Raw genomic sequence first — 14,512 nt, 5'->3', positions numbered from 1 at the left:
AAATCACTTTCCCGGCGACGCACGTTCCGGATGACAACAGCTTTATCTCTTTTTTGTTCTCGGGCTGCACGCAAAGCAGACACCCGAGCCTCTCTGCGAAACGCTACTAGATTTTCCGTGCATACGTTTTTGTGCTGATCTGCCGCGAATTATTGGCGCCTGGCCGGCGAGCATGAAACGAATTTGGCGAGCCGGCAGCGCAACCGCTCGTTATGCGGCGCCCTCGTTCCTCGTCGATATCGCAATAATTTTTCTGCAGCGCTGCCGAGACAGATCTCGTCAGCAGTACTTGATCTGATCTATATTTTTCTCACAGCTCCCTTCCCACACGAAGAATGGCAAAGAAGAAAAGGAGGATTTAGGTTAAGGAACCATTCATTCGATGCGGCAAATTTTTCAATTATATATTTTGGAACCGAAACCAAAGGAGCTGAATAATGTTTATTTTATTTCTGATTTTTTATAACTGAGTCAATATTTTGTTAATCAACTGTTAAATCTGGCCAAAAATTATAAAATTAGGAACAAAATGAAGGATTTTACTGTAGAAAGTAGTAAAAAAATTATAGTTCAAACCTCAGATGGGGATTCTGGTACAATTTACTGAAAATGATAATTGTTTTAAATAAATTAATGAACTAAACTTGAATTTCTGTGATTGCAATTTTTTTCATGGGAATAATCACCAATAATTGCATTTTTTTTTCGATTCAAATTTCTCCCATTAATTCAGGAGATTTTCTTTTTTGCTCAAGTTTCATAACAATTTCTTTGTATTGAAGAAATAGCTGTTTTCAATATAATGGATTTTACAAAACCAACACAATTTTCGTTGCAAATAATGACAATCTGCACCCTAAGCACCCTCGTGCTTATCGCATTTGTACCGAGGGAGGCGAAACTGCTTCTGTCACTTTCTTGCTGGCAAAAGCCGTAAAATAAATTACGCGCCCCCCAGTATAGCAGCCATAACAGAGGTGCGTAAGTGGCTTTTCTGATAAATATTTAAAGCTAATCGCGACCAACGTAAGTGAAAAGAAGTGGAGCTCTCGACTCACAAGCAAATGGTTTGGGAATAACGACGTTCAAACGGCTCCCTTTGATCGGTTTTACGAGGTGCTGTTCTGCGTTTTCGCGCGGGAGGGTTATTGCTGCAGCGGCAGTTTGGCGCGTTAATTCGCTCTTGGGGTTTCATTTAACAAAACTCATTAGCCTCCAAGCCGCGGCAATGATGTGCATGAACAATATACACGCATAGCCTTGGATTTGTGCAGGGATATCGCTTGGTTAATTAGCACCAATATGGGTTCAAAAATAAACAAAATTTATCAATACATAATGATCATTAATAACCCTAATGAAGTTGTGAAATTGGCTTTAACTGCACTCATCCATGTTTTTGTAATCTTGATATCTAAATGATATCTAAAATCTTACGACTAAAAACTGCTGTCAAAAAAATTTTGCAAATTTTTTCAACTTTTAGCAATTAAAATACTTTTGGCGGGAAAAGTTGATGAACTGCGAATTTTTGAACGCAATTTCGAATAAATCATGAAATGTTGTCTACGTTTGAATTCAAGAATATAAACCATTTCTAGAGGGGCCATTGAAGCATAAATTTTCGTTATGGCTGTTAAAAAACTAATAACAGAAGATGCCAACTGCAGCAGACTTTATCATTGATCCTTTTTTTCTGGCACAGCCGCCTTTTAAAAAGTTGGTCCAGATAAAATTTTATCTGCATGACAAGAAAAAGCACCGGCAGCAGACAGCCCTAACGATTCGTGGACATCAAGAACTTTTTCCTCCTCAGTTTCTGCAGCTCTTTAAGGGGTGACGTCACCTTTTCCGGCCGACGGCGCCCAGGGTGCCAGTCCGACGCCAATCGCGCTCTGCTTGCTGCGTCCATCCATTAATTTGGACCGTGTTGTATAATGGGGTGGTCGGCAGCGCGTGCCAGCAGTCCGGTCGGGAATCGGGCGTATCTTTTTGGAAACACAAACGCATAATATAAATTGGAGCAATGTTACAGAGAGTCACTCCACTTTGATTAAAATCACAAGCCTGCTGGGTTGGAGCAAAAAAGCATTGAATTTCGAGTAAATACTCGAACGTTTGATCTTGTGCATTGATTTTTCTTTCTAACTGGTTAATTTTTAGATATTATAAATACTAATTATTATTTTATAATTTTTTAAACAATAAAGGATTGATGTAAAAAATCTGTCAAAATTTTTTCTGAATTGTGCGGAATCAGCCAAATTTAATATTTGAAATTCAAGCGCTCTGATAATTTCAAAATCTTCGACTGGATTACGGTCAAGTAAGCAACTGAAGAGGAGAGTTGAGTTTTTAAAAATCTAAGTTCTTCCTTAGTTTTGTCAATATTTATATGAACGATTGTAGAAGTGAATTGTGTGCTATTGTGTGATTTTCCAAATCGTCGTTTCACCCTTTTAATTATCTGGAGCAACACTTTTAATATTCTAACAATATTAACCCTTTTAAATTCACGAAGACCTCGCTATTGATTCACTATTTGAACATTAACCTGTTTTTGTCAGAAATTTAGTTTTCTTTATAAAATACGCGTCAGCTGCATTTACTTTTTTTCACTGTTCAAAACACAATATTTGCCACTCTGTAATGCCTAAAACATATGCGAACCAAAATTTCAATTGATATTCTGTTTATATTATTAAAATATTTGGATAGTCGTTCCGATCACTGAATTAGGTTTAAATATTTCAGTGTGATTCAATAATTAAAGTGTAAAATTTAATTTTGGACCGCTTCATTTTTAACGAGGGGTGTTAATTTAACAAAAATTGTACTGGAGCAACCTATTCAATTAATATTCTAACTTTATTTTTTCCCTGCATTCACGTTGAAATCTCAATTGATTTGTTGTTCAATGACTGACCTCTTTTTTAAAAATTTCTCAATTTTTTCCATAATCGCCTCCTGTCGAAATTAAAGATTTTCGTAGATCAAAATACAATGTTCGCAACTGAAAAATGCCAAAAACATGTGTGAATAAAAATTTCCATTGATACTGTTTTTATAAGGGTGAAATAAAAGAATAGTCAAGCAGGTCTCTGAATAGGGTTTAGATATTCAGTCCAGTAAGAAACTTAAAAGCTGAATCTATCGAATAAAATTTTAACAAATTGACGATGCATCTGAAATTTAGTCCAGCGACCTTAAGAGCCAATCGATTTTCAAAAATGTTGTGCCTTCATTTAGCTTGATATCAGTCCATATGAATGATTTTAGAAGTGAATTGATAGCATTTTAACTCAAAATAATTTATATTTTTCACGTTTAACGTTTTACGTTTAATTTAAAAATAGTGGTAAATCATCCAAGATCAGTCTTGCATAATTGTTTTTTTTTAGGCCCTTTAGTTGCCTGAATAAAGTCAAGTTATTCTACATGAATTGAAACTGAACCCTCGACCATCTCAATAGATTGGGGGAGGGAGCTTCAAAGCCTAGGAAACTACTCTTTAGTCTGAAAATAGACACGGAATATTTGCGTTTAGACATTGATTGATTGGTTTGGGGGCGCGAACTCATGCAAGTGTGTGTCTTTCTTTTCGCAGAGTGACCAGGAGGGCTGCTGATGAATTCCCGTGGGCTCATTAGGCCGCTGCCGCCCTTCTTCTCGAGCCAACCCAACTAGCACAACCAGCAGGTAGGTGGATCGATTTGCGAGATTTTCAGGCCGAGATGCCAATTACACATTTGTGCACCCCCGCGGGGTGCGAATCGCGTTAATTTGACTCCACATGTGCGCGTCCGAAACGGAAAATGCATGAACGCACTGCCGCCTTTCATCGGCCAATCACTGTCGGGCTGATTTATTTCTGGCGTCACTCGCCGACCAGATTGAAATGGTCCGGCTATTTCAGCCCCACAGCCATACATTTCTGGCGACGAGTGAAATATGGGGACGACGTTTCCACCGCGATTTCGACGCTAAACATGGTGACGTAAACAGAAAACTAAAGAAAATTTGTAAAATATTACCTTCGATTTTGATTTATTTGAATTTTTCATTTTTAAATCAACCAGTTAAAATTTTATTCTTTTCAGAATCTGTTAAGTAAAACTGAAAAGAAATTTTTGTAAGGGGTTTGGATTATCCAACCAAAACTAAATTTTATCTTCAATATTAATTTGATTTAGTTGATCTTTTAATTCGTATAGTGGCGGTGATGCTTGTAAACCAAACTCTCAGAATGAGAAAACGGGAAAACAAGTTAAACATTTATGGTTCATTTGGGGTTGGTTTTCGACTTTATATTTCTTGGTTTTGACATGGATTTGAAAATTTTTATTTAAAAAAAATCAATAATAATAATAATTATTATTATTATTATTATGATAATTATGAAACGTCAAAGATTTCATTGGTTTAACATTTAGTTACAGTAATTACAGTTCAAAAAAATTGACGGAAATTATTGTTTTTCTGATCCGTTTTAAATTTCCATGATTAATTAAACAAAATTAAAATTCGAACCACAGAAAAAAAGAGTAAAATCTGATCTTTCAAAACGTTAAAACATTACAATTTTCCAGTAAGGAAATAAAATCGAAAAAATTAATATTTTTTGTTTTCTACAATTTGATTTGATTTTGAAACCACGTGATGCTCAAACAATCGCTCATCACTGGAGTTTCACTGTATTGCCAATGTCAAGTGCATCGATCATATTTCCACATCAGTTCACTTGGGTGCTCTCAATTCTGCTCTATGTCGTTCGATCCGCGCGAGACAAAAGCCGTCATCATCGCAGCATTTAGCACGCGGCCAGCGCTCCTCCTAAGGAACACACACACACACACACATTCATTGATCCCCAGCGAGTTGAAAACCAAGCTTGCCAGAACAAAGGCGGCATCAATAATTCTCGTCGCAATTTCGCATCTCTGCGGGGACAGATCTCGTCTCCGCAGCAGCCGCATTTCATTCGGTCATTAAAATTCTGCGGTCGCGTGACGTCAAATCGAACAAGCCAAATATTTCGCATTCCGTAAACTCTCGTGTCCGACGCCACGGAGGAAAAGAAAGGGAAACGCGCCCGGCTTGGTGTGAAGAGCCCTCTCTTTATCCCGGGCTGAAAGTGCATTAACTTTGAGGGCTTAGTCGAGTGTGCCGGCTTTCGCAAAAAAAAATCGTCACGAGAGCAGCTCGGGATTATTCACGATTGAGAACCAGGAAAAAAATTTATTCCACAGGGAAATCATTTCGGGGTGAAGTGTATTTAAATTGTGAATTTGTGTGTTTCGTCTCTGGAGGAAGATAAATAAAAGCTGGAAAATGAAACATTCAGTGTTGTCGGATGTTAAATTTTTGTAATGAATAGAGTAAAAAAATTAAAAAAAAGGTTCATGATTCACATATGAAATTGCAAATTAGTGAATTTTTGTCACATTTACATTTACACATTAAGAAATTTATTAAATTTCCTCTGGTTTGATCAATAAAAAATGAGAGAAATTTAAATATTCAAGCTTGTAAATTATAAAAAAAAATCAAAAACGATTTCAATGACTACATTTTATGATTTTTTCTGTTTAAAGTGTTTAAAATTTTGAATTGACAAATTAATATGGATTGAATAGCAACAATTGAATTATAATTTTGCCAATGAACATGCTTTTGACCAAAATTTATATAAAAAATTGTTTATAAACACTTTTTTCCCACATTTTATCCAACTTAATTTGAAAATCGAAGAATTTTTCTCTTTTTTCTTTTCTTTTGCAATTCATACTTTTTCTACTTTTCCCACGAGTTGGTTGACATTTTGGAGAGCGCAGAACTGATTCACTTCCGACGTGCTTGGAGCAAAGTTTCGCAGACGAGGGTCCGTAATTGGCCCTATTCAAATCAACTCGGCCTGATTGAATAAAGCACCCTCTCCTTGCAGAATGTGTGTGTTATGGGACGGGGTTCACCTTGGAAGTCGAGAGAGAGCAGAGGAGGAAGCTCTTCTCTATAAATTGCGCGAAACGAAATTACACCTTCCTGCGGTTCTTCGCGCAGCCAATAACCTGTTGCGTAAGACGTGACGTTGAGAGCGCGGGTCAAAGGTGACCAAGAGGGAAAAAAACTTTTGCTGCGCCAAATCTTTGACTTTATGGATTTCTTTCCCTTTCCTTGCCATTTTCCGCCGGCTGCATTGTGTCGCTGCTGCTCTTTGTCAAAAGGAGGAAAAATCGATTCCAAGCAGCCACTTCATTCCGCAGAGTGAATGCAAACCGCACTACTCGAGTCGAAAAACGTCGCGTTGTTGCAAAATGGATGTGCCGCTCTTTTCAGCAGCCCCTTTCTTTCTTTGTTTGCTCTCGGCGGGCGTAATCACCGGCGAAGACGCTGCTGTTTATGGGGGACAAGCAGGAGAAGAGGCACGCGTTGCCACCAGCCGTGTTTGCATAATGACGTGGGCAACAAATTATTTTATGATTTTCGGACTATCCCGACAAAATTGAAGAATTATTCAAATTTTCTTATTATTGTTATTTATTTATTCTTCTCGGTCAATACAAACATTTTAAATTGGAGAAAAAAGAAGAGAAGAAAGGGTTTTTCTGCCTTGTTTGTTTTCGAAAGCTGTGCACCCTCTTCTCTAGAAACATTTTCCTTGAATTTTATTATATCTATTTTTTCATAATAGTCGCGTGTTGCGTTTCTAAAAGTTCCTTACTAGTTAGTCAATTTTGCAGTATCCTAAATTGAAAATAATTAAATATTGTTTAATTCATTTGAAGCTGAATAGAACATTTACTTCCTATCTAGTAAAATTTATCAAATAAAATGTATTTGATCAATCTTTGTGAGATAATCAAAATATAATAAAGTGAATTAAAATTTTCTTTCAAAGTTTATTAGAGACATACTAATCAATTCAATACATATTTCTAGATCCATATTTGAAGGTTGCTGCAAAATATGGCAAAAGTTGGTCTTTAATATTTTAATTAAATTATTTTATTTTCCTGTAAATACCAGATAAAATTCTTTAGATTTTTGAGAGAAAAAATTAACAATTTTGAATAATTGTTGTTATTTTTTTAAATAAGCTGTGCTCATTTTTAGGTGCAAAATAAATTTAGGGCAAACATTTATCGCCGCTGTATTGATTTATGCATTCGACCTTCCAGTGCGGGCGAGCACCAAAACATATTTCAATAATTGTAATGGTTCCCAAAATAAATAGCGGCGACCAACACAAACATGCGATTGCATGCAGGGCGAGGACAAAGACGGCGCCCAAGACAATGGCTCAGGATTAAAGCGAGATAGAAACCACGGGCGCAGTACAAGTATCTTGCACACACACACACCCCGTGTGCGGCCGTAATAAATTTCTGTGGCTGCTGCCGCATATCGATTTTCGCACATGCACACGGTGTTGGTATGATAATTCGGTGCGTGCTTGGCGCCACGGCTGCTACACAACACATGCATTAGTTGGCTTGATAAACGATGTGTCGTTAAAAGCGGGCACGCAACACTATTTACCGCTCAAAGTTTTCGTTTCTAGTTTCTGTTTGCTTATCGTTTTAGTCGGAAAACGCTTGATTGGCTACTAATTAGGAGCGAGGATGACGCTTATCGCGGACCAATTAAAATTCCAAAGAAATAAACAAACTTGGATTTTTTATCACGCTTCCTTGGATCTTTTCAAAAATTTATTTCCCTTTGATCGTCAATTTATATTTAGAATGCTGAGACATTCTGATTGGAATTGGGAGAAAATTAAAAGTTTGTTCAGGCGTTTTGTATTCAGAAATTAATATCCAAGTTCTTCTTTAGCCACTGAAGTCTAAAGAAAAAAAAATTAAATAAGATGCAAAAATTTAACTTTTTAATGCAATTATTTTGTAACGGTGCAGAAATTTATATTTTAAATTTAATTAAGAAATTTTAAAAGTTCTAATTTTTCCAGCCTGTGAGTTTAACTTTTGTAATTTTTTGTACAGTTCAAAGAGCCCAATTTGCAAATTAGATTAAAACCACCCCTGTGAGCGCACGGCAGGGTTGAACGCGTGCGTGACGTCAAAGGCTAATGTCATTTCGGTGCCTCTGCTGTCCCAGACCGGTGCTCCTTTTTTACGCGCTTTGGACACCAGGACCAATTTAGCCCTGCGTTTCAACACAATAAATCTGAAGTGATCAATCGACCCTGTCGGCCTCCGGTCGCTCCCAAACTGCGGAACATATTTTTCGTCCGCTCTTTTTATCTCGAGAGATGCCAAGGAAATTTGTTCTTGGCTAAATTAAGTGGAGCTAGATAAAGTTGCGTTTGGATTCGAGTCGGCTGCTCCCTTGAGATGCTGCGGCATCTAATTTGGAGAAGAAGCCTCTCCACTCGAAAAGAAGCGGCGGCGGCGTGTTTGAGGCCAGATTGTCGTCTTGTGCAATATTCGACTCTTAATTAGTCTTGGGCCTGCCTTTTCGGCGCAGGCTTAAATTGACAATAAATTCCACAAAACGCCAATCTTAACACAAATTTGTTAGAAATAAGTAAAAATTGAATGTTTTTTTTTAAAGTTATGTTTGATATAAAAAGCTATAAAACAGTATAAAATTTCTAAAAATCAGTCAAATTGGAAAATTTTCATTTCACCCATAATCAATAATTTTAAATAACCAGTTTTTTTTTACTTCTTTTTAATAATTATCTGTCCACCTAAAAATTCTTTCAATTTCAAAATTTTTGCAGCAAAATTGGATTCCTTGACCAAAAATGACCGTAAAAACTATTTTACACTGTAAACATTTTTGTTTGTAAATAAATTAACGCCAGGAAACGAATTGAAAACCGACGTCATCATCATTATCATACTTGCCAGCCTTTTTTTGTCTCGGTTGGAATGCACTGAATTCAAACGGCCATTAGCAGCGAGAGTGCCAGTGCGACATTCCTTCTCGTGAGAGTCGTGCGTGTGTTTATTGATTATTTTCAAACGCACGGCCATAAACCGACTGAAATGTGCTAACAACGTCGAAATGGTGTCTCTTTCCAAAAGGATTAAAATTAAAAATGTGTGAGAGGTGGAAAAATCATACGAGGGGTTGAAAAAAAAACACACACTCAAGTACATACACGGATAATATGAGCAAAAGGAATCCCATGGCGAAGGCTGTAAATTAAACTTTCGCGTAATGACGAGAGAGAACTCGTGTATTAAAATTTAGAGCTTTCCTGGAATAAAATTAAACCGACGTGGGATTAAACGTTGTCGCGCGGGGTGTCATCAGTCATCGTCGGAAATAAAAATTCTATTCATCTAATCCGGACAATTACGAGCCTCGACGCCTGAATAAAAAAAATAAATAAAAGTGTTGATGTGAATAATATGTGACGATGCATGCGCCGGCGGGATGAAACTCGGCGTCCCTGTCAGGGGAAAAAGCTGTCGAGAGCAGCAGGAAGAAAAGGAATATCAAATGTCGCAGACAAGACGGGGCCATTCATGTGCGTACAAGCGCCGCGTCGTAAATAATTCATGGGTTTCGGTGCTCCATGTAACGATCGCGTGATTGAAATTGGACAGGAATCGAAAGCGGCAGACCAACAGATGCGCCAAAATTGAATTATGTGCGGAGTTGGTCTTGAATTTTGATGGTTTTTAAATTAAAAACGAATGAAATAAAATTAACTATTCACTGATTTCCACTGTAAAAAAAAAAACGTTCGGAGTTCTATTCTTTGTTAATTTAAACATGTCCAGCTTTCATTAAATGTTATTTCTGTTTGATTTATTTATTTGTTTATTCTCCAATGGAGAATCTCCATTCAGAAAATCAAGTCAATATACAAAAATTAAATATAAAACACTGAAAATACATGTAATGAAAGATGGTTAGGGGTGAATGGAGAAATGGCTCTTCGCTAGCAAACAACTTGCTAAAGCATGGCGCACCCTCCTTCAAAGAAGAGCGCACCGGCCGCTTGATTTTGTGAAATTTTCATTACATTTTTCTCCCACATTTCGAGTAAAAATTCGCAACCTTAAAAGTTTAAAAGAATGGAAAATATAAAAAATAATAAATTCACGCAAATCTAATCTATTTATTTAATTTTAAATATAAATCATGTAAAATGACCCCAAATTTTTAATTGTTCATTTCTTAAAATGTTTATTTCAAAAATTAAAATAAATCTTTCAAAATTATCAATAACAATAATCGAATTTAATTAAAAAAAAGTAAAATAATATTTTTTTAAATAAAATAATACATATTGGATGAAATTTGACCTGGGTTCAAAAAGACCTCAATCTGGTCCTTTGGAATCCAGAGTTTCGAATTTCGTTTTTTATTTTAAAATCAAACATTTTTTATTGATTATCTCTGTTTCAAAACAACAATGAAAAAGAAAAGTCGTAAAGTGGATTTGCGAGTTGTGCGAGGAAATCTGTTTTGCAACTTTTTTACCTCTTGTTTGCTGAGGACCGGAGGGCTGCTGCTGGTATCAAAAGACGTGATCAATACCCTGGAGACGACACGAAAATTGCATACATATTTGCAGAAAAAGTGTGTGTGTTGCCGCTGGACATGACGTATAGCAGATATTCCGCCCGCACGAAAAATAAATTGCGTCTGAAGGCTGCGCGTCGATATTTTTAGCAAACGCTCCGCCACACGCAGATTGTGTGCACAACCGACTACATTTGAATTATGAACACACAGGCAAACTTCTGCGTGTGCTTCGGCGAAAAAACAAAATAATAATTTCGGGTATAAATAACTCGTACAATAATACTCGCTTGGAGCTGGGCGCGTACGCGCTCGTGAAATTCATTTTCCATACAAAAATTCAACAAATAAAAACAAAAGCCTTTGAATTTATATTCCCGCTGCGTAGAGTTTTTGTTCCCTCTGGAATATAAAACTGACAAAGGAACCTGAATTTTTTACACAAATTATGTGCAAATTTTTAGGTTATACCTTTCTTGCATGGAGAAGAAAGTTGGGTTTAATTTTTCCTCACATTATCTTTGATTTAAGTTCAAATTATTTGCCTTTCAAATCAGGCGAAACGCCAATTGAGATAATTGAAACAAATTTGAAATTAACTTTCTAATGTATTTTTGTGAAACGAGTATTTAAAATTATACAAATCTATGAAATCCAGAGAATTTTAAGTCAATAATAAATAATAATAAAAAAATTCAATATTTAGAGTTGATTTTAATTATTTTTGTAAAATTTCATGTTAAAGGCCATTTCCAAATCAATCTGACCAGTGTTTGGCATGGGTTGTTGGATTTGGATGAAACTTTGCATGGTGATACCCTTAGGGTAGGTGGTCAACCTAAGGTATATAGTTAGTCCAATATCCCAACATTGCCTATTTTACAGGGGCTCAAAGTGGCGATTTTTGCAAAAATAAAGTTTCCTTTAATCTCAATTATCTCGGGTTCTAGTGAAACAATTTCAAAAAACTTGACACCGTTTGAAAGCCAATTAAATGGACTTGAATTCGGCTATAAGCGTCAAGGTCGCAGGTCAAAGTTCAAGGTCACTAAAATTTTGATGAAATTTTAAAAACGCCGCCAGATATTGAAGGACCAAAAATATTTAAATCTTTTCCACAGGAAAAATGTTCCAAATTTAATTTTACATCGGTGTACAAATTTTGGTGATATGCATTTTCTTTGTTTTTGAGATATCTACAGGGGAAGTTCAAAAAACGTGGTTTTTTGGCCCTTTTTTGAGGTCGTAAAATTTAAAACGCCTCAAATTTTGCTAAATTTGCCATAAAATTAAGCAAATACACTTCAGGAATGAGGAACTATCATATATAATGCAATTCTATGATCAGAGTCGATTTTGAAATCCACCCCTACCCCTGGGGGTGGGTTTTGGGGTTAATTTTAAATATGCCCAATTTTTGTGTTTTTGATGTCGTTTCCTATGTTTTCGACATCCAGGAACACGAATCTGAAGTCAGTTTTTGTTTAAAGTAAATAGCTTTATAAATAATCGCAGTTGAATCAGGCGAGTTTGATCGTCCGACGAATTGCGAGGAGCTGAGAACTCACTGCATTCAAGTGCAATTATTAATAAAGCTATTAACTTTAAACAAAAACTGACTTCAGATTCGTGTTCCTGGATGTCGAAAACATAGGAAACGACATCAAAAACACAAAAATTGGGCATATTTAAAATTAACCCCAAAACCCACCCCCAGGGGTAGGGGTGGATTTCAAAATCGACTCTGATCATAGAATTGCATTATATATGATAGTTCCTCATTCCTGAAGTGTATTTGCTTAATTTTATGGCAAATTTAGCAAAATTTGAGGCGTTTTAAATTTTACGACCTCAAAAAAGGGCCAAAAAACCACGTTTTTTGAACTTCCCCTGTAGATATCTCAAAAACAAAGAAAATACATATCACCAAAATTTGTACACCGATGTAAAATTAAATTTGGAACATTTTTCCTGTGGAAAAGATTTAAATATTTTTGGTCCTTCAATATCTGGCGGCGTTTTTAAAATTTCATCAAAATTTTAGTGACCTTGAACTTTGACCTGCGACCTTGACGCTTATAGCCGAATTCAAGTCCATTTAATTGGCTTTCAAACGGTGTCAAGTTTTTTGAAATTGTTTCACTAGAACCCGAGATAATTGAGATTAAAGGAAACTTTATTTTTGCAAAAATCGCCACTTTGAGCCCCTGTAAAATAGGCAATGTTGGGATATTGGACTAACTATATACCTTAGGTTGACCACCTACCCTAAGGGTATCACCATGCCAAGTTTCATCCAAATCCAACAACCCATGCCAAACACTGGTCAGATTGATTTGGAAATGGCCTAAAGTTTTTGTGAATCTTTTCACTAATTTCTACCTTGGACTGTTTTCAATTTTAAAATTGCAAAAGCATAAGGGAAAATTTCTACTAATTATTTCTTCATGGCGTATTTTGTAACTTAAAAATTGTAGATTAGCGCAAACTTGGTTAAAGCCCATATCAGTCCTTAAGTGTAAATTTGGTTTGAAGTTTTAATATTTTTATGTTTTTGTTTTTATAAATGAATCAGCTTTGAAAAATTAATTAATCCGTCAAACAAAGCTGATGAATTTGCAGTTTTTCGAAACAAAGAGCGGCGATTCGGCATAACTAGGTTAATTAGCAGCTGCATCCAATTTGCTTAATTAATTGCTGCTGATTAACAATAGCGCTCTTCACTCGACCAGAATCAAAAAGACCCTTTCATGTTTGCCTGCCCGACCGGCTTCCCAAACGCAAACTGTACTTTACATACACGAAATTTGTTTACAATGCATTTGTTTGTCTATTCATGACGATCGGCGGAAAGTGTCGGCACGCGGATGCATAATAATCGTGTGTAATATTCGCCTCTGCAAAGGAATGCAAATTGCCCTTCGGCGCTTCCTTTGCAACACACGGCGACGAGTTGAATTGAAATTTGCATCCTGCGAGTCTTGCTCAGAGCATAAATATTCAAGTTCAAAGCGAAAAAGCGCGCTGCTCATTTGACATGCAAATTAAAATTTGAAAATTTCATTCCACGCGTACCTTCAAAGCTATGTGAATTTACAATTGATGGAGCTGGAATTGAGAACAAATGAATTTTTAAAATTTAATATTATTGTATTAGTTTTCCCGGAAAAAATTAAAACAATTTTATCATTACAAGTTTATTTTAAAGATTTTTACTTACAATCTACCGTATTTTGACTTTTTACTGTTAATTTCCATACTCAAAATTTGAATTTCGAGTACGATTAATGTCGCTGTAACATTTTTATTATTTTTATTTTTTCCATTAACATTAAAATATTCTAAAAATAAACTTTGACGTTTAAAAAGTTTAAAAAAAAAAATCCGTGAAAATGATGGCACTTAATTGAATCTTGAAAAGTGGCCTCTTATTCTGAAAAATTTACTCTTCCTCCATTCTTATTATCAATGCTACTTAAAATATATAAGATTTTATTTCAAATCCACTCTCGTAATTCTTCTTCAAATATTTCTGTTGCTTGCACAACCACAATAACCTTTCCTGCTTTGGAGTTTCTTCTTCTTCGTCAGCTGCGTCACAAAAGAAGTTATTATTTATATTTCCGAGAACATTGCTCTTTGCTCGTGAATATTCATGTAATGCATTTTCCCAAAACGCCATTCAACGAAAAGCCAATTATGCTCAGTTAATCTTTTCTCTCTCACATATGCGGTCATTAAATTAATTCACCAAAACATTTCTCAAAAGCTTTCTCGACAGAGTGATATAATCCCCAGTTTTTCACCTCCCATTCAAACGTGCTCAGCGCGCGATTGAAATGTCACCGTGACTTGCATTTGAAACAAAGCTGGATCGAATCCAGCAGCTTGTGAAGCTTCCAGCCGGGGTGGCCTTCAAATCAGAAAATCATAAAACGCGCGCACTGATGTATATTTGATTTTGATTTATCTTCCTTTTTGTAAATATGACATTTGGGCCGTAAGTTTA

General features: G+C 35.9%; 1 protein-coding gene across 3 annotated transcripts in view; it reads left to right on the top strand.

Annotated features, from left to right (window-relative positions):
- LOC132194843 (kalirin) overlaps positions 1 to 14,512 on the top strand; it is a 118,801-nt gene that overhangs the window by 18,506 nt on the left and 85,783 nt on the right. For all 3 annotated transcript variants that reach the window (XM_059616396.1, XM_059616395.1, XM_059616397.1), the window contains exon 2: positions 3,608 to 3,699. The gene's annotated coding sequence lies outside the window, so the exon portion shown is untranslated. The remainder of the gene's footprint in view (positions 1 to 3,607; positions 3,700 to 14,512) is intronic.

This window comes from Neocloeon triangulifer, unplaced genomic scaffold, assembly GCF_031216515.1.
Source record: "Neocloeon triangulifer isolate White Clay Creek 2 clone unplaced genomic scaffold, ASM3121651v1 ptg000008l, whole genome shotgun sequence".
In the NCBI taxonomy this organism is placed as follows: Eukaryota; Metazoa; Arthropoda; class Insecta; order Ephemeroptera; family Baetidae; genus Neocloeon; species Neocloeon triangulifer.
This window is presented reverse-complemented; position numbering and strand designations above follow the sequence as displayed.